Below are 23,568 nucleotides of genomic sequence, written 5' to 3' on the forward strand. Positions count from 1 at the left end.
TTCGGAGATTCAGGCTGTTTTCAATCGAAGAGAGTTTTTCTTTAAGGGCGGCAAAACGCTTTGTAGATGAAGAGAAGAACTCATACATTTCTTCGAGGATATTGAAAAGCTCGGCTATCAAGAGAGATGAATTGCAACTATGCTCTATCACGGTGTTTAGTCTGTGGGCCTGGCAGGGTATATAAGGCACACGGCGACTGAGAAGTTCCGATACTTTCTGCTAGGCTCCATTAAACTGACCAGACATTGCACTTGCTTAGTCATATGACTGAAAAGCTAGTTTATTCAGCGGAATTCCTCTCCTCGTCAGTGTTCCCATTATACTTTCTGCCATACCCTGACCAGTTTTGTCATTTGCCTCGCTAACATCTAATAGTCTCTCTCTAGGCATCCCTTCCGAGCTGATGGTGTGGATTACGACTGCAATCTTATCAGAATGTGAAGCATCGGGTGTCGTATCCGCCATCACAGAATAAAATTCTGAATCCAGGACTTCGTCAAGGACCTTCTCCCTGACTGCTGATGAAAGCAATTCAATAAACTCGTTCTGGAACATTTTGTGTAGATAAGTAACTTTGTATGGTCTATACCGAGAATCATTTAACCAAGCTTCAAGAGCAGGCACATATCTCGCTAGAAGTTTAACAAATTGAACAAAGTTGCCGTCTTGTTCTTCCGTTCATCTAAATGCAATGCCTTGTCTCACTATGGTTCTTGCAACGTCCAAAAGAATTGTCACAATTTTTCTGTTTGTCTCTTCATCTTTTGCTTGCTGCCAAAGCTTAGCTCGAGTTCTTCTATCAAGTAGGAAATCAACATGACCATTACTGCTGACGAAGTGACAATAATCCGACAAAGCTGCTTTGTGTGACCCGGAAGAGAAGTGACTAGTCAGTTTTCCTTTCTTTGCTTTTCCTTGGCTCTTCATTTTGTGCCATTGAAGCGCACCGTCTTCCACCCAAGCGTTTTCGGACTGGTCTCGCCCCGTACCACTAGGGAAAAGCGAGCAAACGAAGCAGAAGCCAGCATCTTTCTCGATACTGTACTCTAAGAACTGGTAATCTTCATACCAGCTGGGGTGAAAACGACACTGTTTCTTTTTTGATATTGACGGATCAGCTGGGAACACACTCAGCTTTGGTTGATTAGGACCACATGGAATCAGGTATTTCCTTTGGTTTTCGCTAGAGATTGGCTTCCTTATTCCAGGATCCTTGTTAACTACACTTTCGGAGTCGTCACTGTGATTTTCGACAACAACTCCACTAGTTGCCAAAATGTTAAGAAGTTCTTCAGTGCATTCGACTGTTAGTTCCTTGCACAGCTCAAACACAGAAGATTATGTAGATTGTATTTTCACCAAGATATCTTTTGCATTCAACGTAAAATTTTCTCGGACAGTCTTAACAATGTCATTGGAACCAGCAACTACTGATATAATGTACTCGAGCTTGGCGACACATGAAAAGAGTTTCATGTTGTGTCTTTGATCGGAGACCTCTTGCCCTATATCTGACTCCTTCTCATCATTTGTGTTGACCGATTGCATGAAGTCTTCTCCGGTTTCGAATTTATCTCTAGTTTCTGTTGCTAAGTGTTCTGTCAAGGTTGGTGTTCTAACGCCAAGTGTTTCCTTGGTAACTGTAACATGCATTTCCTGAAACAAAATTGTCAGTAAACACATTTTCGCCAGAGACCGCCCCAAAACCGGTTTTGGCATGATTCTGGTTGAACTACTTGTCCGGTAAGAAATGAAGCTGAAAAACGGATCCAGAATGTCTCCTTACTCCTATATCGGTCCTCTAATCAGCTTCAGGAACAACTTTTACCTTCTTCCAAACCGGATTCCGGGGAACTCAATGTTCCGGCGTCAAAATAAATTTCAGGTTTGGATTTAGCATGTCTACTTACCCCTGTAAGGTTGCCCCTACTAGCAGGGCTAATAAATTTGGTAGCGTGATACAAACTGAGGCGTTGGGTAAGAAATCGGTACTCAGAATTCAGTGGCAACTGATTTTGTTGACAAAAGAAGATAAAAATAAAAATATTCTAATTCTGTATAAGTTGAATATTTACAAACTTCTTCTAGGTCTAAGGATCTACTTGTTCAAATCCATCAATGTTTCCCGAAAAGAAAAAGATTAAGTTAATCCTAAGCTAACAAATATTTCAACTTAAAAGGGTTACACTGGAACAGCTAGTCAAGGCTTGAGTTCTGGGTTATTAAAATCCTTTAGTTCAACCTATTGTTGAGCTAAGCTAAGAATAACCGTACTTGCTTTTAATTCAAATTTTCATTAACCAAAACCAAGAGATTCTTTTATTATTTCTTGAAAAGGCTGTGTATTGTTTGGACCTTTATTAAGCTTTAACTTTAGCAGGGAAACTTAATTGAAAATATCTGGACATTAGGTTTAGAAATTCTTAAGCTGATAATATTGTTCCCCTTTTTCCCCTAACCTGCTTGTATAAACATTGAGGTCACCTTTGTATAAACATGCAGTGCGGGGTTAATGAAATGAAAGACTGATTAAAAGAGAACGGTGTTCCTCTTCGTATAAACGTCTGAAGATTGCACAAAGGGGGGAGGGTTGTTAATTTCTGTTATTGTCCAATAATTCCAATTTTTGGATATAAGGTCTTTATAAAGTCAAGCTAAGCCTCAAGGGACTTTAGGCTGACAATGGGAAGCACAAATGGCTCTCCTAGCTTTCTCTTCTTGGTTAAGGTTTCTTTTCCCCTTTAAATCCTCAGTTATTCAAAGCTTAAATTTCTGGGAAGAAATCTAATTTGGCTTATTCTAACCTTAAAAATGCTGTTTTGTCCAAATGGCTCAAGCCTTGTCTAGGTGGAATACTAATGAAACTACAAGTCCCAAAATCATCAATTTCTCTTATATACGTATTAAAATTATTTGCAAATGACAGAAAGCCTTTTAGAGGTTTTTTCTTCTTATTTTAACCTTTATCTTCAAACTTTTATCCCCAAGGAGAATTTCAGACAGGCAGTGGTAACTTATCGTAATTTACAAAGTAAAACACTTACTCTTTGTTTCCGAGGCAAAACTACCCCGATTTGTCTCTCATCCATAAGTTATATTCTTTTTGCTACTTGATCCGTTTAGCGACCTTCCCTCCCTCCTAGCCAATCAACCACCTTTTGTCAAAAATAGTTTCTTTTCCAGTCTTTCAAGGACTTGCAAAACTGGTCTAAATTAGGTCTTAACATATCACGGGTTCAAAGTTCATTTGATTCTTGGACAAAGAGTGTCACTAAAAGATTTCTGGCTAGTTACGGAAAGAGAAGTTATTTCAACTTCAAGCTAATTTGAAACTGTCGCTAAATTTCTGATCTATGAAGCTAAAGAGAATTCCAAGTTTTACTAAAATTTAGTTACGACATTTAAACAAAATAAGGCCTCCTTACAATCTCCCCCTCTTAAAATCTTAGTATAATTTTTGTTTTAAAAGGAATAAACAAAAGGAAACACAAATTTACTAAGATCTAGTGTAACTCAATTTCTCCTTATACTATTTCTAAATTGAATCCCTGAGACTTTTGGTCTCTATAACCTGTATATAAATTTCTTAATTTTCTGAATATCAGTCCTACTGAAAGAAATCCTATTATATATATAAAGAGTGTAAAAATGTTATACGTTGATGTCCAATATGCTGTTACATCTTTCCTTTTCTTCTTGTAAGGAAACTCGCATTTGCCTCACTTCATCTAGGCCAATGGTTGAACTAAACCTATTCTAAAAGTAAATTAAAGTTAAATATTCAGTTTCGTCTTCCAAATGTAGTAGAACTTATGCAAAGTTCTCAGCCAGAATCCTTGTTAGCTCATGCAGATATTTTCAATCTAGGGGTTGTTTTTTTTTGTCATTTCGCGGCGTCCGAAATCAAACCCCTGCTCTTGTGTTGCCAAGCACAGACAAATCGACTCTTTGATAACTTTAAGTTTAAAATTGAGGACATGTTTAATAAAAGGAATATATATTAATTCACCCCTACAAACAGGTGAATGCTATTTTCTTATTTTGGCCTTTTCAAACTGTATTCACAATTTTGTTTTTCAAATTATAAGTGAATGCTCAAAAGAGCATTTAAAGATGCCAAAAGGTACAGTAACAATGGAAGACATGAAAAAGCAAATGAAAATACATTCTACGATGAAAGGAAAAAAAAATCTGTACTCGTTCTCAATTTTTAAAAAACTAATAGTTATGAACATTTTAAACCTTTCGAATATTCTGAATTCATCTCCTTTGTTGGAGACAAAAATAAAAAATTATCGTTATTTCAAGTTATTGTATAGCTCTATTTTAAGAAGTCTCTTATATGATTTCTATAATTCTTATCCTTTATTTGACGGATATTTTAAATCTCATCGGCAGTGCCTTTTGTATTCAGCAATATTCTGAATCCTATGGGCAATGCGATTTAGTTTTATCATTGTTCCTTAGATGGTCCTACTACTATATTTTTACCAATGTGCATTGGTCACCATTCGGGCTAAGTCGCAATTTTCCTGTGGTATCACTTGACCGAATGTGAAAGAGGTCATAAGGGAAAATATTATCCCTAAAGAGTGGGATAACTAACGCTAACTTTAACTCTTCTCAACCAGAGTTCATAATTCTTTACTGCCTTTTCGACTTGGCAATACATATATATAAAGACAACATATCCTCTTAATTTCTTTGTGGTTTTGACAGTTCACATCTTGGGCCCTCGAAAAAAGGACTTGAATTCAGAAAACAGAAGACCCTACTCAATAGTTTTTTTTGATAAAATTATATTAGTCAGGTGTCTTTTTTTTTCATAATCAGCCAATCCAACAAAAATCCATTATAGGGAATCAGATGAAGATCTCATAAAGGTTTCTCAAGAAATAAGATTTCCTTTCCGTTCTAAATTCGAAACTTTTGGTTCTGAGCTCTACCCAAAATGTCAAATCTTGGAAGTTTTCTGGTATCCTGTTTACTTTAGAAGCCATTTCAGCACTTTGCTAGCTTTCTTAGTCTCTATTTTTAGCCTGGGAGACTCTAATCCAGGTTCATGATCATGAATACTCTCTAAGTATATGAACAGGCAGCCTTTATGCGCTGAGATACAAGCCTTTTCCCTATCCCTATGGATGAAAACCCTTTTGCTTCCTTAAGAGGTAGACGCAACATTTTCTTGCATCCTTAAGAGGTGGAAGCAACCCTTTTTTGTATCCTTGAGAGCTGTCCTCTCAACCTCCCTCTGAAGTACATAACTCCCGGCCAAGATATGTCCGTGACTTCTAGTCACTCTTGGTCTACTCCTAACAGTTAACCTATATCTACAAAACAACGGAATCTGTGCCTGAGCCTTCCAGTGGTTCCCTAACCATTACTTGGAGGCCGCCAAGGTTTCGGCAAAAATTGCCCTAAAAATTTTCTTGGGGTTGGTTTATAAGTGCTGGGGCTAAACAATGTCTTGCTTTGTGTCCTGTTTCACCACAGCGGATACAGGTTGGAGGTTTTTTACATTCTGAATGTCTATATGGACCCCCGCAAGTCCAGCATTTTATGCGAGCATTTTTTCTTTTACTAAACTAATACCTGGAATAATTATCCCAAGTTGGTCCTGACATATCTTTCTTTCCACAGTTCAAACATTTCTTTGGGTTATTTTTATAATTTCCTATGTTTTGAAATTCTACTCTGGAGTTATCTCCTTGTTCTCCAGGGGAGGTCTTGTCTCCTAAGTCAACCACTGTTGCTCCCAAAGACATGTCTGAGAAGTCCCTATACATTAAATCAATCTATTCAAATCTCTTTGCCAGCGCTAATAATTCATCTTTGTCGTCTGTTGTTTTAGTTTGTTCATGAACTTTCCTTCCAATTGAAGGGAGCATACCACTTTTGAAAATACTAATAGTTATGTCATCTGCCCTTATACCAGGAGAAGATTTCGCATACTCTAGAGCCTTTCTACTAATTCGGGAGTAAAATTGATCTACCAACTCAGATTGTCTTTGTTTCTTGGAAAGCAGTTCTTGTAGTTTTTGTGCGGCTTGTTTTTCATGTAAAAAGGTTTCTTTTAAAAGTTTTTCTAAATGGTATAAATCTTTTATTTTAGGAAAATCAAAGCTCGTTGCAAATCTTTGCATTTCTCCTCGAGTATAACAAAGAGCTTGATTTATCATAGCAATGTCATTTTTTCTAAACTCCTTTGTATTTGTTTAAGGGTGTAAATCCATAAATGAATTTCATTTAGGTATGTCAGTAATGGGATTGGGGATGGTTGCTCCGCAAAGAGGACTTGAAGCCTACTTGTAACAGTGGCATCTCTAGATTGCCCTTCTATAGCATTTATTCAAGAAAGTACGTCTTGTAGTGAAATTTCTAAATCTTTGATTTGGTTTTCATTTGAACTCATGATTGTTCTATCCTTATAAATTCTTAATGTGGGAAACGTTTTGATTTTTTAAATTGTTTCAAACTACTGGAATGAGTTAGTTTATAATTTGCATAAGAATTAGCTCAATATCTTGATTTAAATTAACCCTCAAGGATAATATTTTAATTACACTTTTTAAGATGATTAAACTATGACACTAGTGTTAAAAAGGATTTAAGCAAGCTACAGATGATACGGACACTAGAACTTGTAGCAAAGAGAAAGAAAAGGAGAAGAAAGAAAGAATCTTAGGAAGAAAAAAGATAAAAGTCTGTCTGAGCTTCCCTTTAAGGTTAAAACTTTCTTTAATGAACACTTTTTCAAACTTTTCTGTCTTGGATAGGTTTGTAAAACTGAATACACACCTTCTTGTGAGGAACAGAGGACTAAATTTTACCAAATTTTATGAATTTAATTAATCCTCAACCACCTAAACGAAAGTTGCACCGAACTTCAGTACCACTGGCACCAGTTGTAAGGTTGCCCCTACTAGCAGGGCTAATAAATTTGGTAGCGTGATACAAACAGAGGCGTTGGGTAAGAAATCGGTACTCAGAATTCAGTGGCAACTGATTTTGTTTACAAAAGAAGATAAAAATAAAAATATTCTAATTCTGTTTAAGTTGAATATTTACAAACTTCTTCTAGGTCTAATAATCTACTAGTTCAAATCCACCAATGTTTACCGAAAAGAAAAAGATTAAGTTAATCCTAAGCTAACGAATATTTCAACTTAAAAGGGTTACACTGGAACAGCTAGTCAAGGCTTGAGTTCTGGGTTACTAAAATCCTTTAGTTCAACCTATTGTTGAGCTAAGCTAAGAATAACCGTACTTGCTTTTAATTCAAATTTTCATTAACCAAAACCAAGAAATTCTTTTATTATTTCTTGAAAAGGCTGTGTATTGTTTGGACCTTTATTAAGCTTTAACTTTAGCAGGGAAACTTAATTGAAAATATCTGGACATAAGGTTTAGAAATTCTTAAGCTGATAATATTGTTCCCCTTTTTCCCCTAACCTGCTTGTATAAACATTGAGGTCACCTTTGTATAAACATGCAGTGCGTGGTTAATGAAATGAAAGAATGATTAAAAGGGAACGGTGTTCCTCTTCGTATAAACGTCTGAAGATTGCACAAGGGGGGGGGGGCTTAAATTTCTGGGAAGAAATTTAATGGGGCTTATTCTAACCTTAAAAATGCTGTTTTCTCCAAATGGCTCAAGCCTTGTCTAGGTGAAATACTAATAAAACTATAAGTCCCAAAATCATCAATTTCTCTTATATACTTATTAAAATTTTTTGCAAGTGACAGAAAGCCTTTTAGAGGTTTTTTCTTCTTATTTTAACTCTTATCTTCAAATCTTCATCCCCAAGGAAAATTTCAGACAGACAGTGGTAGCTTATCGTAATTTACAAAGTAAAACACTTACTCTTTGTTTCCGAGGCAAAACTACCCCGATTTGCCTCTCATCCATAATTTATATTCTTTTTCCTACTTGATCCATTTAGAGACCTTCCCTCCCTCCTAGCCAATCAACAACCTTTATTCAAAATAGTTTCTTTTCCAGTCTTTCAAGGACTTGCAAAACTGGTCTAAATTAGGTCTTAACATACCACGGGTTCAAAGTTCGTTTGATTCTTGGACAAAGAGTGTCACTAAAAGATTTATGGCTAGTTACGCAAAGAGAAGTTATTTCAACTTCAAGCTAATTTGAAATTGTCGCTATATTTCTGATCTATGAAGCTAAAGGGAATTCCAAGCTTTAATAAAATTGAGTTACGAAATTTACACAAAATAAGGCCTCCTTACACCCCTATGTCGACCCTCTAATAAGCTTCAGGAACAACTTCTACCTTCCGCCAAATTACCGGTTTTTGCTTTCCGGGCGAACTGCTTTTCCGGTAAGAAAATGAAGCTGAGAAACGGATTCAGAATGTCTCCTTACCCCTATGTCGACCCTCTACTCAGCTTCAGGAAAATCCTCCAAAATTCCCGGTTTTGGCCGGATTCTGGGCGAACCAATTGTCCGGCGTCAAAATAAATTTCAGCTTTTTATTCAGCATTTCTACTTACCCCTAAAGTGACTATCTCATCGGGATTTAAAAAATATTTGTTCACCCCTTAACTTGAAACCCCCTCCCTCAAACCCAAATATAAAGCTAGGGAGCCCATCTACGAACTTGACCTTTACTTTGACCAAAAGGCACCAAGTTTGAACAAAATATCTCAACCCCTTCGAGAGTTATAGTGCTAACAGACCGACAGACGGACAAATTGGTATCCATCACTTACATTTTGGGATCCCAAAAAACGTCCACGGCTAAAATATAATAATACTCTTTCAAAGCGGATTAATTTAGGACCACAAAATTTTGTAGTTTGTCCTTTCTTCTTTTTGTGCTATATTTTATTGGCTTATTTGTGGGCTATATCAGTTGATCTCTCGTTAGTTTTCATGTTTGTGACATAACTCCTTGATCAGGCTTTTCTGCGATATTTAGTTGATTGATTTTTTTTATCTGTCTGATTGTTTTTATCAAAGCATCAGACCCGCCTTATCTTACCTACGTCAGATTCCGAGATCTAGAACTTCTTAGGCCATTCTTATCCACCCTAACGGAACTACACTGATTTTTGCATTCTCCTTGTTTGACTCTTTTCGAGCCAGGTTAGGCTTCCGCATTTTCTGATCCTAAAACGTTAGTGACGGATACCTAGCAAGGGATTGAGATATTTTGTTCAAAATTGGTGTGAGAATCCTTTGGGTAAAAGTACAGGTCAAGTTCGTAAATGCCAAAACCGGGAATTTGGTGGAATTAAAGTTTATTTCTAGAGTCGATTAGAGATTCGATATATGGACAAGGAGAAATGCTGAATTAATTTTTGAACTTTATTTCTTTGACGGATAAGCAGTTCACCCGGAATCCAGCCAAAACCGGAAATTGGCTATAGGTGAAACTTTCTTTTAAAGTTGATTAGAGATTCGAGTTCGGAGTAAAAATAAATACTGAATCCGTATTAGCTAAACTTTATTTTTTTTCACTGGACAAGGAATTCGTATGGAATCCTGAAATCCGGAAATTTGATAAAAAGCAAATTTTTTTCTGAAGTCATATAGAGCTGTGATTTGAATTGCGATGCAGAAATAAATTTTCAGGTGGTTATTAGGGATAAATGTTAACATGTTTACGGAGTCTGGCGATGATTGGAAATCTACAAGACCCGATTTTCCGGACAAAGAAGTCTTAGAAATATTCCTCTCTTTGGGATCCCATCGAAACCTTTGGTCTGCTTGACTAAGAGGAGACAGTTAATCAGAAATACCGGATTTTAAGGCTTTCCGCAGTAAATACAGAAAGCACTGCTACTACTGCAACCTTTGCTTTAAACGACCTAGGATCACTAATGTACGAGGCCAGCCCAGGACAAGACTGTATATTTTGAGGGAAACGGTGAATATCCTAGGCAACTGGTCCCACATCCGCTTTTTCGTTCCTATAAGACTGTTCCTAAATATTCGATGCTGTATCTTAAAATTTTGGAATCCCAAACGTAAGTGACGGGATATCTATGACTTTGTACAATTTGTCCGTCTGTAAGCATGATAACTCTCGAAGGGGTAGGCCTATACATGTTTTGGTCATACTTGGTGTGATGATTCTTTGGGTCAAAGTACAGGTCATTTTCATAGATGGGCTATGTAGCTCTATATCTAGGGGTGTGGGTTAGTTAAAGATATTTTAAAAGTAAATAACATAGTCGATTTAGAGGTGTAAGGAGACATGCTGAATCCATAGCTGAAACTAATTTTCTCGCTGGACAAATAGTTCGCCCGGAATCCAGCCAAAACCGGAAAAATGATTAACATTAAAAGTTGTATCTGCAGATGATTAGAGGTTCGATGTAGGGGTAAGGACACATACTGAATTCGTTTTCGACCGTTATTTTCTTCCCGGACAAGTATTTATTCCGGAATGCGTCCGAAACTGGAAATCTGGAAGAAATAAAAATGTGTCTGCAAGTCGATTACAGATTCGGTACAGGGGTAAAGATACATACTAAATCTGTATCTGAAGTTTTTTTTTGGGCCGGACGATTAGTTCGCTCAGAATCCTGCCAAAACCGGAAATTTGGTAAAACGAAAACAAAATCCGAAGTATAAGGGGTAAGGAGACATACTGCATTCGTTTTTAACCGGAAATTTAGCGTACTAGAAATAAAAGTTTGTTATGAAGTCGATTATAAATTCGAAATAGAGTAAAATTGCATACTGAATCCATACTTGCTCATCCGTCATTTTATATTTTTGCCGGACAATTAGTTTGCCCGGAATCCGGCCAAAATTGGTAAAAACATTTTTCTGATCTTAATTAGAGTTTCGATATAGGGGTAATGAAACACGCTGAATCTGTTTTTGAACTTTACGGAACTGCTAAAATCGGGAATTCATTAAAACTAAAAGATGTTTCTAAATTCGATTGTCGACTGGAGATGATATTTAGGCGTAAACATAGCTGCTGAATCCATATCTGAACTTGATCTTCTCAGTGGAATAGCCGTTTGGTCGTAATCCGTCGAAAACCCCACTTTGGTATAATTTTTTTCTATATTTTCAAGCGGTTGATTTGGGATAAATACTAACATGCTTACGAGTCTGGCGAAGACCGGAAATCTACAAACCTGATTGTCTGGACCAAGAGGTCCAATAAATATTCCATTTTTTGGGATCCCATCGAAATCTTTGGTCTTGTTTTTACTTCGACAATACACCTATTTTTTATATTTTTTTTTTTTAAATCCCACCTCCTCTCCTCTCAGTGACAACAAATTTACTTTAAGCAACAAATCTGATTCTTAACTTTTATGCGTCACCTAAACTTTTTTAAATATCAATTAGCAGCCAAACTGGACACACAATAAGTCACCATACACTACCTAAAACTTTTCCATTAAAAAAACTTGCCTTAACCGTAGAAAAGGGTGTCGTTCCCCCATAGGAAACTCTTCTTACGGTGGCTATCTCTTACCAACTCATAAAACTTTTCCAAATATTGACCCGTCATGTCCCCCCCCCCAAGAAAAAGGAACTAAAACAAACTATTAAATTTAATAACAATAACAAAACCTAAAGAAAGATTTCTATCATTATAACTTTCTTTAACACAAGAAACCACCATAATATATACGTAAAAACAAAAAAAAACAACGAAGAAAGTTATTATGATAACACTTTTTACATTTACCTTTTCTTCTTTTCACTTTAAAAAACAAATTCGGCTGCTATTTAACGACAATGCACCTTAAGACCAAGGCGAAGTATTAAATTTATGATTGGGGGCGTTTCGCCATGGGGACGTTTGCCAAGAGGAAATTATGTTATGGGGACATCTCCATGGAAAGTTTTGCAGACACACCAAGTTTGTAACTATGTTTGACTAGAGTCGTAGCCAAAAACTTACCTCCAGACTTGAATGAGCTATTCCAGCGTCTTCAGAACTACCCTTGCCCTGGGAAACAAATTCTAGGTACATGGCCAAATCTTCCTTGTCCTTTTCAAGCGCTGTATCCACCTCAACCTCAGACTCGTTTTGTAATCGAGCTTTTTTCACTGTCCTAGATACACTTGCTTCAAAGGGGTTTCGCGGCGCTCTTGTCATTTGAATTCTGATTGCTTTTCCATTGTGTTTAGAAATTTCATACCTTCTTTTCCACTCGTAGTCAAAGTTTGACCCACAGTCCATGCACTTTCGGTTTATTCATGTTATCCAGTTAGACTTCACTTTAACAACTAGCCTACAATAATGTTGACAGGCTAAAACTGAACTGCCTATCTGAGACAGACACAAATTATATGCGAGTAAGAACAGGTTTTGAAACAAAGCGAGTTGCTGCCAGTCCAGTCCCTTTGGGAGTCATTTCATAAGAGACCTAACGGGGTTATGAAACCTGGTTTAATTTAAACGACCTTGTCTTTGAGTGAAAGTCTTTCCAGGAGGAAGAAAAACGACTCGGACTGTCACTGACTGAGATGAGCGCCCGGGACCTGAATGAGATCAAAATAAACGATTGATACAACTTAGCAAGAGGTAGGGGGGTCTATAACCCCCCCCCCTCACCCCTCCCCCCTTAAAGCCACCCCTAATTGTTAGTATTAAAAAAGAAAACTAAAAGTTTGAAGCTTAGTAGAAATCCCTGTTAGAAAAATATCATTACTGAATTTCTTTTCTTAATAAGTACGTATATGCAGAATATCCTGGTTGCAGCCACTTTTCCTGATTTTCAAGGAAATAATATTTCACTTGTTGTTCAAGCGAAGGAACGTTCTGTTTCCTATGTGGGGGTTTGGACAAGGCGGTTATAATAGTGTAGTTCTTTTTTGGATCTGACTCTATTTCTTAGGAGTTATGGGATATTATATTTCTGAGTATTGGACGTTATCGTCTCTTACTAGGTTGCTAGCTACCGCTGCAACCCGGATCACAAACAGGAAAAAGCCTACAGCTTTTTCATTTTTGGAATAGTAAGAGACGAGCCTCAAGGAATCAGGCGGCTAACTAAGTTTAATATATGCAATGGTTTGTTCTTCTAAAGATCGTCTTTTAATATAATCACTTAAAAAGAGTATTATAACTATTGATTTCCGTTGGAATGAGCTATCTTCCGATCTCCTATGAGCATTGGTTCGATAAAATCACCCCTAGGGGTAAAAAAACAAATAAGCATGCATCTGTAATCTTTCTTCTGTTAAAAAAATACAAAATTACACATTTTTGGCAATAGGAGCTTGAAACCTCTACAACAGGGTTGTCCGATATGCTAAATCCTATGGTGTGATTTTCGCAAAGATTGCTGGACTTTTTTAAGGCGTTTCCTCCGTTTCTAAGAAATCAGGCACAATTTTCTCAAGCTCCTAGCTTTTGATGGGTAACATTAACCCAAATTGACTTTATAAATTTGAAATCAGCATAAAAAGCCTATTCTTTTGATGTATCTATTACTACAAAAATGTTTTTTGGAATTTCGGTTAGTATTGAGCAAATTTACCCCATACTTACAAAGAATAAAAGTTTAACTTCCGTTAGAATAATTAAAGAATAACTTCCGTTATTCTTTAGTCTCAAGTCACAGGGTGGCAAATCAGCAATTTCAGTTAAATTAAGGCGTTCTGGAGTGTATTTGATTCCTCTTTCGTGTTTATCCTTTACAGAAGCTAAAATAATATGTTCCTTATTACATTGTAGTTTTTGAAATATTCAAGTTGTGCAATACCATAACTACAGTACCTTACACCTTACAGTATTATTCATTAGTTTCAAGTCACATTTTGTTTGTATTTCAATGCGATTTTTGCTGTTTCTTATTCCATACCTTTTTCTTCATTTGTTCCGAGTCGTAACTTGTGTAAGTTTGCACGTGTCATAGATACTAAAAACGAATTCTTCCTTCCTGTTTATCCTTCACAGACTCAAACGCGATAGACTAACTCCCTCCTTCATTGCATTGTAATTTTGCTTAACACACTTTTTAACACTTCTATAGAAAAATAAATTAGTTGAAGCAGTTGCGCCAGCACCCCAATGATGAATCTCGCTGTCTTCTAGCCTAGTAATTAAATCACCAAGAAAAACATCGTCACTTCCTTTTGGGCCTTGGCCATTATTCCAGATATATATATATATATATATATATATATATATATATATATATATATATATATATATATATATATATATATATATATATATATATATATATATATATATATATATATATATATATATATATATATATATATTTATATATATATATATATATATATATATATATATATATATATATATATATATATATATATATATATATATATATATATATATATATATATATATATATATATATATATATATATATATATATATATATATATATATATATATCATATATCTATCGTATATCTAGTCTATCGTGTTTGAGTCTGTGAAGGATAAACAGGAAGGAAGAATTAGTTTTTATGATTTTTTATTGGTTTTTAGATGTTGGCACAATGTATTATTTATTATTATTTTTTCCTTTAGACCAGGGCACTTCGTATCGAAGACGTTGTCGTAGACTTCGAAAAGGGTTAATTCAATTGGACATCAGAGTGGCTTGTGCCCTTTTTAATAGTCGAAAGTGATTGGAAGGCAACTAACACCACTTCCACACCCACCATTTCCCGAAACACATCCAATCAAAATTTTGAGATAGCCATTTTCTTCAGCGTAGTTGATTTCCACATAGAAATTATGTTTTTGAGGACGACACTCCCCCACAGCCCTCAGGGCAAGGGTTGTAAGTTATACCCTGGGGGCATATAACGTTTTTAAAGAACGCCCTGTCGTAGAAACTTCAAAAAGGGCTCATTCGATTGGAAATTGAAATGGCCAGTGCCCTTTTTAGTAGTTGAAAGTGAATCAAAGGCAACTAACACCCCTTCCACACCCACCATTTCAAACACATCCAATTAAAATTCTTTTATGCCCTGGGGGCATATCAGTTTTTATTGATATCTTTGTCGTAGAAACTTGAAAAAGGTCTCATTCGATTGGAAATTCAAAGGACTAGTGTCCTTTTTAATAGTCTCAAAAGTAATTTGAGGGCAACCAACCCCCGTCTCACGCCCACCTATTCCTAAAACACATCCAATCAAAATTTTTAGATAGCCAGTTTATTTAACGTAGTTGAAAGTTTTGAAAATTAGGTCTTTAAGGATGACAACCCCTCGCCCCCCCCCACAGCTCTCATGGCAAGGGTTGTAAGTTATGGCCTGGGGCATATAAAGTTTTTATAGAAAGCGATGTTGTAGAAACTTCAAAAAAGGCTCATTCAAATGGAAATTGAAACGGCTAGTGCCCTTTAAATAGTCGAAAGTGATTGAAGAGCAACTAACCCCCCTTTCGAGCCCATCATTTCCCCACACACATCCAATCAAAATTTCGAGATATCCATTTTGATAAAGGTAATAGAGAGTTCTGGAAATTCGGTCTTTTAGAATGATAGCCACATCAGAGCCCTCAGTGCAAGGGTTGTAAGTTATGGCCTGGGGGCATATAAGGTTTATATAGAAAGTTGTTGTAGAAATTTCAAAAAGGACTCATTTGATTGTAAATTGAAATTGCCCTTTTTAATAGTTGACAGTGAGTGGAGAGTAATTAACCCCCTCTCACTCCCACCATTTCCCCAAACACATTCAATCAAAGTTTAGAGACAGCCATTTTGTTCAACGTAGTTGAAAGTTCTGGAAATTATATATTGAAGGATGACAAACCACCCAGAGCCCTCAGGGCAAAGGTTCTAAGGTTATGGGGGCGTATAAGGTTTTTATAGATAGAGTTGTCGTAAAAACTTAAAAAGGGGCTCATTCATTTGGAAATTAAGAGGGCTAGTGCCCTTTTTAATAGTTTAAAGTGATAGTAGGGTAACTAAACCCCTCTCACGCCCACCATTCCCCCAAACACATCTAATCAAAATTTTCAGATAGCCATCTTGTTCAACGTAGCAGAAAGTTCTGGAAATTAGGTCTTTGAGGATGACAACACAGCCCTCAGGGTAAGGGTTTCAATTTATGCCCTGGGTGTCTATAAGGTTTTCATTGAAATTTCTTTCGTAGAGACTCTAAAGGGGCTCATTTGATTTGAAATTCAAAGGGCTAGTGCCATTTTTAATAGTCGCAGGTGATGGGAGAGCAACTAATGCCCCTCTCAAGCCCACCATTCTCCCAAACACATCCATTCAAAATTTTGAGATAGCCATTTTGTTTAACGTAGCTGAAAGTTCTGGAAAATAGGTCTTAGAGGATGACAACCACCCTCACCACCCTTAGAGTAATGTTGTAATTTATGCCCGAGGAGCATATAAGTTGTTTACAGAAAGCGTTGTCATAAAAACTCAAAAAGCGCTCATTCCATTGGAAATCGAAAGGCCTAGTGCCCTTTTTAATAGTCGAAAGTGATTGGAGGGCTTGAAATTACATAGGCAGCGCAATCGCGAATGCCTAAGTAAAGAACGATATGGGCACAATGTATTCTTTTTTTTTTTCGTGGTCTTAGACCAGGACACTTCATAACGAAGGGGCTGTCATAGAAACTTCGAAAAGGGCTCTTTCGATTGAAAATTGGAGTGGCTTGTGCCCTTTTTAATAATCAAAAGTGATTGGAGGGCAACTAGCCCCCCCCCCCACGCCCATCACACCCCAAACACATCCAATCAAAATTTTGGTATATCCATTTTGTTCAGCGTAGTTGATTTCCAGATAGGAAATATGTTTTTGAGGAGGATTTGTTTTTGAGGAGGACACTCCCCCACAACCCTCAGGGCAAGGGCTGTAAGTTATGCCCTGGGGGCATATAAGAACAATGTAGGCACAATGTATTATTTATCATTTTTTCCATTAGAGCAGGGCACTTCGTATCGAAGAAGTTGTCGTAGAAACTTCGAAAGGGCTCTTTCAATTGGAAATTGGAGTGGCTTGTGCCCTTTTTAATACTCGGAAGTGATTGGAAGGCAACTAACACCCCATCCACGCCCACCATATCCCGAAACACATCCAATTAAAGTTTTGAGATAGCCATTTTGTTCAGCGTAGTTGATTTCCAGATAGAAATTGCGTTTTTGAGGAGGACACTCCCCTACAGCCTTCAGGGCAAGGGTTGTAAGTTACACCCTGGGGGCATATAAGGTTTTTATAGTAGGTGTTGTTGTAGAAACTTCAAAAAAGGCTGATTCGATTGAAATTCAAAGGGCTAGTGCCTATTTTAATAGTCAAAAGTGATTGGAGTGCAACTAACCCCCCTCTCACGCCCATATTTTCCCCAAACGCATGCAATAAAAATTTTGAGATAGTCATTTTATTCAACGTAGTTTTAATTTCTGGAAATTAGGTCTTTGAGGATGACAACATAATATAGAAAGCGTTGTTGTAAAAAAATCAAAAAGGGCTCATTCAATTGTAAATTTGAAGGACTAGTGCCCTTTTAATAGTCGAAAGTGATTGGAGGGCAACTAAACCCCCTCTCACGCCCACCATTTTCTCAAACACTTGCGATCGCCATTTTTATATATACAGTTTGTTCAACGTTATCGAAAGTTAAGGAACTTATGTCTTTCAGGATGATAACCCCCACAGAAACCTCAGTTCAAGGACTGTAAGTTATGACCTGGGGGTATACACGGCTTATATAAAAAGTTGTTGTAGAAATTTCAAAAAGGGCTCATTTGATTGGGAATTGAAATTGCCCTTTTTAATAGTCGAAAGTGAGTGGAGAGTAATTGACTCCCCTCTCACGCCCACTATTTCCACAAACACATTCGATCAAAGTTGAGAGATAGCCATTTTGTTCAACGTATTTGAAAGTTCTGGATATTATGTATTTAAGTATGACAACCCCCCAGAGCCACCAGGGCAAAGGTTGTAAGTTATGCCCTGGGGGCATATAAGGTTTTTATAGATAGAGTTTTCGTAAAAACTTCAAAAAAGGCTCATTCAATTGGAAATTGAGAGGGCTAGTGCCCTTTTTAATAGTCGAAAGTGATTTGAAGGCTTGAAGTTTTTACAATAAAGAATGATATGGGTATAATATAAGATTTTTTGTTGTTGTTGTTGTTGTTGTTTAGGCCAGGGCACTTCATATCGAAGGAGTTGTCGTAGGAACTTCGAAAAGGGCTCATTCGATTTAAAATAGAAAGGGCTGATGTCCTTTTTAATAGTCGAAAGTTATTGGAGGGCAACTAATCCCCCTCCCACGCCCACCCTTCTATTTGCCTTAATGTTTAAAAACTAAATGTTGCCTGTGTAATGTTTAAAAACTAAATGTGATACTGTGTTGATGCTAATTCCCAATAAGGCATCTCAGCAGTATCCCAAGAACGTCTTGGCAGTATCGTTTTGGCGTCTGTTCAATGCAGTGCGATTCATTCCAATTTGGATATATTTAACCCATACCTTAATTGCAGCTAAAGAGACTGTCAATAAGCGAGAAGTTGTTCTTCTTATGTTTTGTTAAGTAGGGAATTGTTTTAGTGAGGAAAAAAGAAAGGGGTAAAAAGGGAAAGAAGGAAAGGGAAAAGAGGAAGAAAAAAGGGGAAGGAAGGAAAGGAAGAGAAGGGAAAAAAGGTTTTTTTTTTTTTTTTTTTTTTTTTTTTTTTTTTTTTTTTAAGGGATATGTAATATGGGGAAGGCAACAGTGTGTTTCAGTTTTAGAGCAGTACCAGAAAATATAGCCCAAGAGATTCTAGAGCTAGGTATACATCGATGGCTAAAATCTCTAAACCTGAATGTTGGAAATGTGCGAGCGATAGATTCCGATGATTTTAGAAAGCTAGGCATAGTCCGTGTCACGCTGGCGTCCCCCGTTATTGCAGATACAATGTGCGAACAATGGAAAGAAGAAGACCTAAAATTTAATTTCAATAACGAAAGATATCCTGTTACGTGCGACAGAGTAGGGAAAAGACCAGTTGTGGTTACTCTCAGGCGCGTACCGGGCGAGGCAACAGAGCAGGATATCGCAGCGGTCCTTGCAGGCTATGGAGAAGTTTTAAATATCCGGAGGAAAAAATACGAAGGAATAGGACTAATTGAAGTTTTCACTGGCCGAGCCACAGCTTTGATGAATATAACAAAAGATATTCCTCCATCAATCATGTGGAAAAATGAGAAAATATTCGTTTGTTACAAAACACAACCCAAATCGTGCTTTATCTGCCATGAGGCTAGCCATGAAGCTGAGCACTGCCCAAAAAAAAAGAAGAAAAACTCGAACTGGATCAGTGGTTTCGAACCAAGAGAACAATAGATCGTTAACAGATCACCCCAATTTACCCCCACTACCACCGCACCCAACAAATCACCTAAAGCACCAAAACTTGCAAGAAATCACTCCAGTTGTTTCAAAAATGCCAGACTTTCGAACTCCAGAGATCCAACAGCTTACCCCGTCACAGGCAGTAGATATGGTCCTACAAGCTGTAGGAAACTTAACCAACGAACAGACCACAAACCAAACAGAAAAAACCCGGAAAGTACAGAAAACAGGATAGCGGAGCCTAAAGGGGAAGTAACTAAAGAGAAACCAAAAAGAGAAATCCAAAGACCGATAGCGAAAAGAAAAGGCACAGAAAAGACTGAATGCGGGGCATCAGTCCTTCCTGCCCCAGAAAAGAAAAATGAAACTCTCAAAAGACAACTAAGCAATTCTTCACTAGTAGAAGAAGGTGAGAGGCCTGAAAAGAAAAAAAGGGCAAATATAATTACAAGGAAATGAACTTGAACGTAAGAATATTGAATTTAAATGGTTTAAAGCAGTTAAAGTGGCAAGAAATGTTTTTAGATTACCTAAAAAGATCAAACTGGGACATCCTAGCCCTACAAGAACTAGACACTCCGAAAATAAAAAACTTACAAAAGTTACGATACATGCTTTTCACCGCAGGCACAACACATGACATAGGCTTCATTATAAAAGAGGAATTAAAAGTGAATCCAGAGGATTTTGCATACGAGGAAGATGGTAAAATATGTTCTATGAAACTTAGTGGAATGACCCTTGTAAATGTACACATGCCATCAGGTACCAATAATGCAAAGGAGAGAGTTTTTTGTAACTGAAACAATACTACCAGAGTGCACAACACTAAATGGAAAAATAGTCTTACTGGGAGATTTTAACTGCGTATTAAGAGAAGACGACATTTCGGTAAAAAATAAGAAAATTGCATGTAGACGTATAAATGAAACGATTAAAATATTTATTCAGACTTACAGTTTACTAGATGTGTGGATAGAAAAAAACAATAGCATATCTTTTACAAGAGTGGGAACTCACAGCGCAAGCCGTATTGACAGAATTTATGAAACATCCGGAATGGAAAAATTAATTATTCAAGTGATACACGAACATGTAACTTTTTCTGATCACTATGCTGTGCGAATGATTGTTGGAAAACAAACAAAAGATCAAATAATAAAGCCTGTTTTTTGGAAGCTGCACCAAGACTCGCTTAAAGATAGGTGGGTAAGGAATCAAGTCAAAGGTAAAATCCTGGATTTTATGGAAAAACAAAAAATCAAAAAGTCAACTAGAGAAGTGGTTGAAGATGAAAAGGGAGATAGCAAATTTCATACAAAAATTAGAAAGAAAAATAAAATCAGAAAAAACGACACATGAGCGTCACTTGAAAAGAGTTCTCACACAACTTAAAGCGGAAATAGATGGGAATGAAAACAGCACAATTGTCGAGCATCAGGAAATTAAAAACGACCTAAAAAAACTGGAAAATGAGCGTTTTGAATATTGGAAAAAAACCAATCGACTAAGCAAAATATATGAAGGGGAGCAAATTAGTCTAGCAATGATCCAGAAAGCAAAAATAAAAAGAGAAGAAAATATAATGAAAGGTTTGAAACAAGATGATGGAAAAATAATCGAAGAAGAGACACAAATCCGTTTGCAAGTCCGGGACTATTACCGAAAGAAATACAAAAGGAAAAAGAATCTGGACATTGGAGGTTTTTTTTTACAATTTTTTTGCGTCTAACTTAAAGTAACCGACCCTGAAGATGAAATTGTATGTGATAATATCACGAACCAGAACCTAAAAAGAGATCTGAAAGAAGGAAATAGTGTGACAGCACCAGGAAGGATGTCCTTAGATATCAGTTCTATAACCTATTTGATAGGGATATATGTGAAACGCTCTCAGGGGCGATGAATGAAATGATAAAAAAAGGAGCAGAGAAAAGCCAAACACTAGCAGTGATTACTTTGGTCACAAAAAAAGGAGACCCAGAGAAACTGGAAAATTGGAGACCGATTTCGCTACTGCCCTGCGATACTCGATTAGTTTCAAAAATATTGACTAATCGTCTAAAGGAGATTATTGGGAAGATATTAGGAGAGACTCAATACGGTGGGATAAAAGGCCGGAAAATACAGCATATACTTAGAATGCTGAGAGATCTATTCCTGGAAAAAGAAGAAGAGCTTTTAAAACGTGAGCTTTCGTGGGCATGATTCTGCATAGAATTAATTAAAGCATATGACTCGGTAGAGAGAGAAATATTATGGACTTTGATGAAAGAGAAATTTTCTTTTTGTAAAGAGTTTATGATTTTTTTTAAGAACCTATATATAAATGCTACAGGCCAGTTGTTTTGAATGGAGAAAAGACGAGACCATTCCCCTTTGAAATTGGTTTAAGACAAGGAGACCTGAGCTCGTCGTATCTTTTTGAGATTTACCTTGATCCTTTAATAAAATATATTGAAGCACGTATTACAGGTATACCCATTCGCGAGGCAAAGGTACTCAAGTCAGCGGCTTATGTAGACGACGTAACTTTCTTAGCGAATGGATCTCAAGATGTACTGGAAGTAACTCGAGCCCTGAGATGGTATGAACAACATTATAAGTTAAAGATCCACAAGAAAAAGAGCAACATGCTACCTCTAAGTGATAATGAAAAATGGAAAAAGAGCTTGGAAAATATTTCTTGGTTACCAGTAGTGACGTCGACGAAAATACTTGGAGTTAATATTAGAACAGTATGAAACATGTGGCAGAAGGCATGGTATAAGAAAGTAGCAGAAATTCAGCATATGCTATATGGCACTGAAAAAATCGGTTTTTGACAGTATTCCAAAGAGCAACATACATAAATATGTATTGCATCCCCCGACTCCTCTATCTTGCACCCATAACCCCCTCCCGGATTCCCTGGCGACAGAAATTGAGAAACATATTTGGAGGTTTGTATGGCATGGTAAGGTTGAAAAACTAAACAAGGGAATGCTCTATCAACCTAAAGATAAAGGTGGAAATGGAGTTTTGGATTTTCGGTCAGCCTGCAAGAACTTCCTAATAAGAAATACCATTGACTCCCTAAATGGAGGAAATCATTCTATTTTAACAAGAGAATGGCTAATAAAAGCACTGAATGAAGAAGATTTTCCAGAAACAAAGATCCCAATGTATGCACGAAACATTTTTAAAGTTATACAACAGGCAAAAGAAACTGGCCTGTTAGAAGTAGAGGAAAAAATGAAAAAACGTGAAATTGGAAATTTGCTGGAATTGACAGAAAATGAACCAATTTATCATGTAAAGGAAAAAGAACCTTTTATAAATTTTGAAACAGCATTTAGTAACCTCCATGCCTTCCCCATGGAAACAAGGGTGAGAGAAGTTATGTTTATGATAATACATAGGATTATGCAGAATAGAGATAGAATTGGGTGTTTTATTAGAAGTGAAAACCCAAGGTGTCACCTCTGTTCAGAGGTGGTACTAGATGGACTATCTCATGAATTTTTGGAGTGTGAGAAGAACGAAAATATTTTTAATTTAGTTTTTGAGATAGTAAGAAATTTAGGTGTGAGTATAGAAAGTGAGGAGGATAAAAAAAAGATTATAAAGTTAGATATAAGGGAAAAAATGGAGGATAAAAAGAAAAATATGGTGTGTTTTATAGTAGGAAATTTATGCCGGTATGTATGGAGTAGAAGAAAAAGAAAGGAAAAAATAAATATCGATATTTTTAATAAGTTTTTGGATAAAGAAGTAGATTTTTTGAGAATAAGTAATAGATTTGAGAAATATTTTGAAATGAACATTTATTAAATTATTTTTTTTTTTTGATTTTTTTTTGTTTTGTTTTTTTTTTTTGGAATTTGAGCAGTTGAAAAGGGTTTTTAGAAAATGAGGAAATAAAGGAAAAAATTAAAAATGAAAAACTTTGTCTAAGTGTTGAGGGTATGTTTGTGTAAGATGATGTTCAGACCAAGTTTTTTATTTGGGCGTTTTTGAGGTAAGAGAGAGAAATTTGGGAGGATGGGATTATAAGGTAAACAGAGGGATTTTGGAGGCAAATTAAAGTATTTTCTTGGAGTTTGATAGTTGGTGCCACAGTGGAAGGGGTTCCCTATACCGGAAGGGCACCCTGCAAAGCGGCTAGGCAGATGTTGTATTAATGTTGGTTAATTGGTTGTAGAATGCCCCCAAATGAAATCTGTAATGTATTAACTGCTAAAATTTTTAGTTTTATTTTTATGATAATTTAAATTTAAAAAATTTGTAGGTTTTTTTTTTTTTTTTTTT

This window comes from Artemia sp. Qi Xiang Cuo, chromosome 16 (genome assembly GCF_049724085.1).
Source record: "Artemia sp. Qi Xiang Cuo chromosome 16, ASM4972408v1, whole genome shotgun sequence".
Taxonomy (NCBI): Eukaryota; Metazoa; Arthropoda; class Branchiopoda; order Anostraca; family Artemiidae; genus Artemia; species Artemia sp. Qi Xiang Cuo.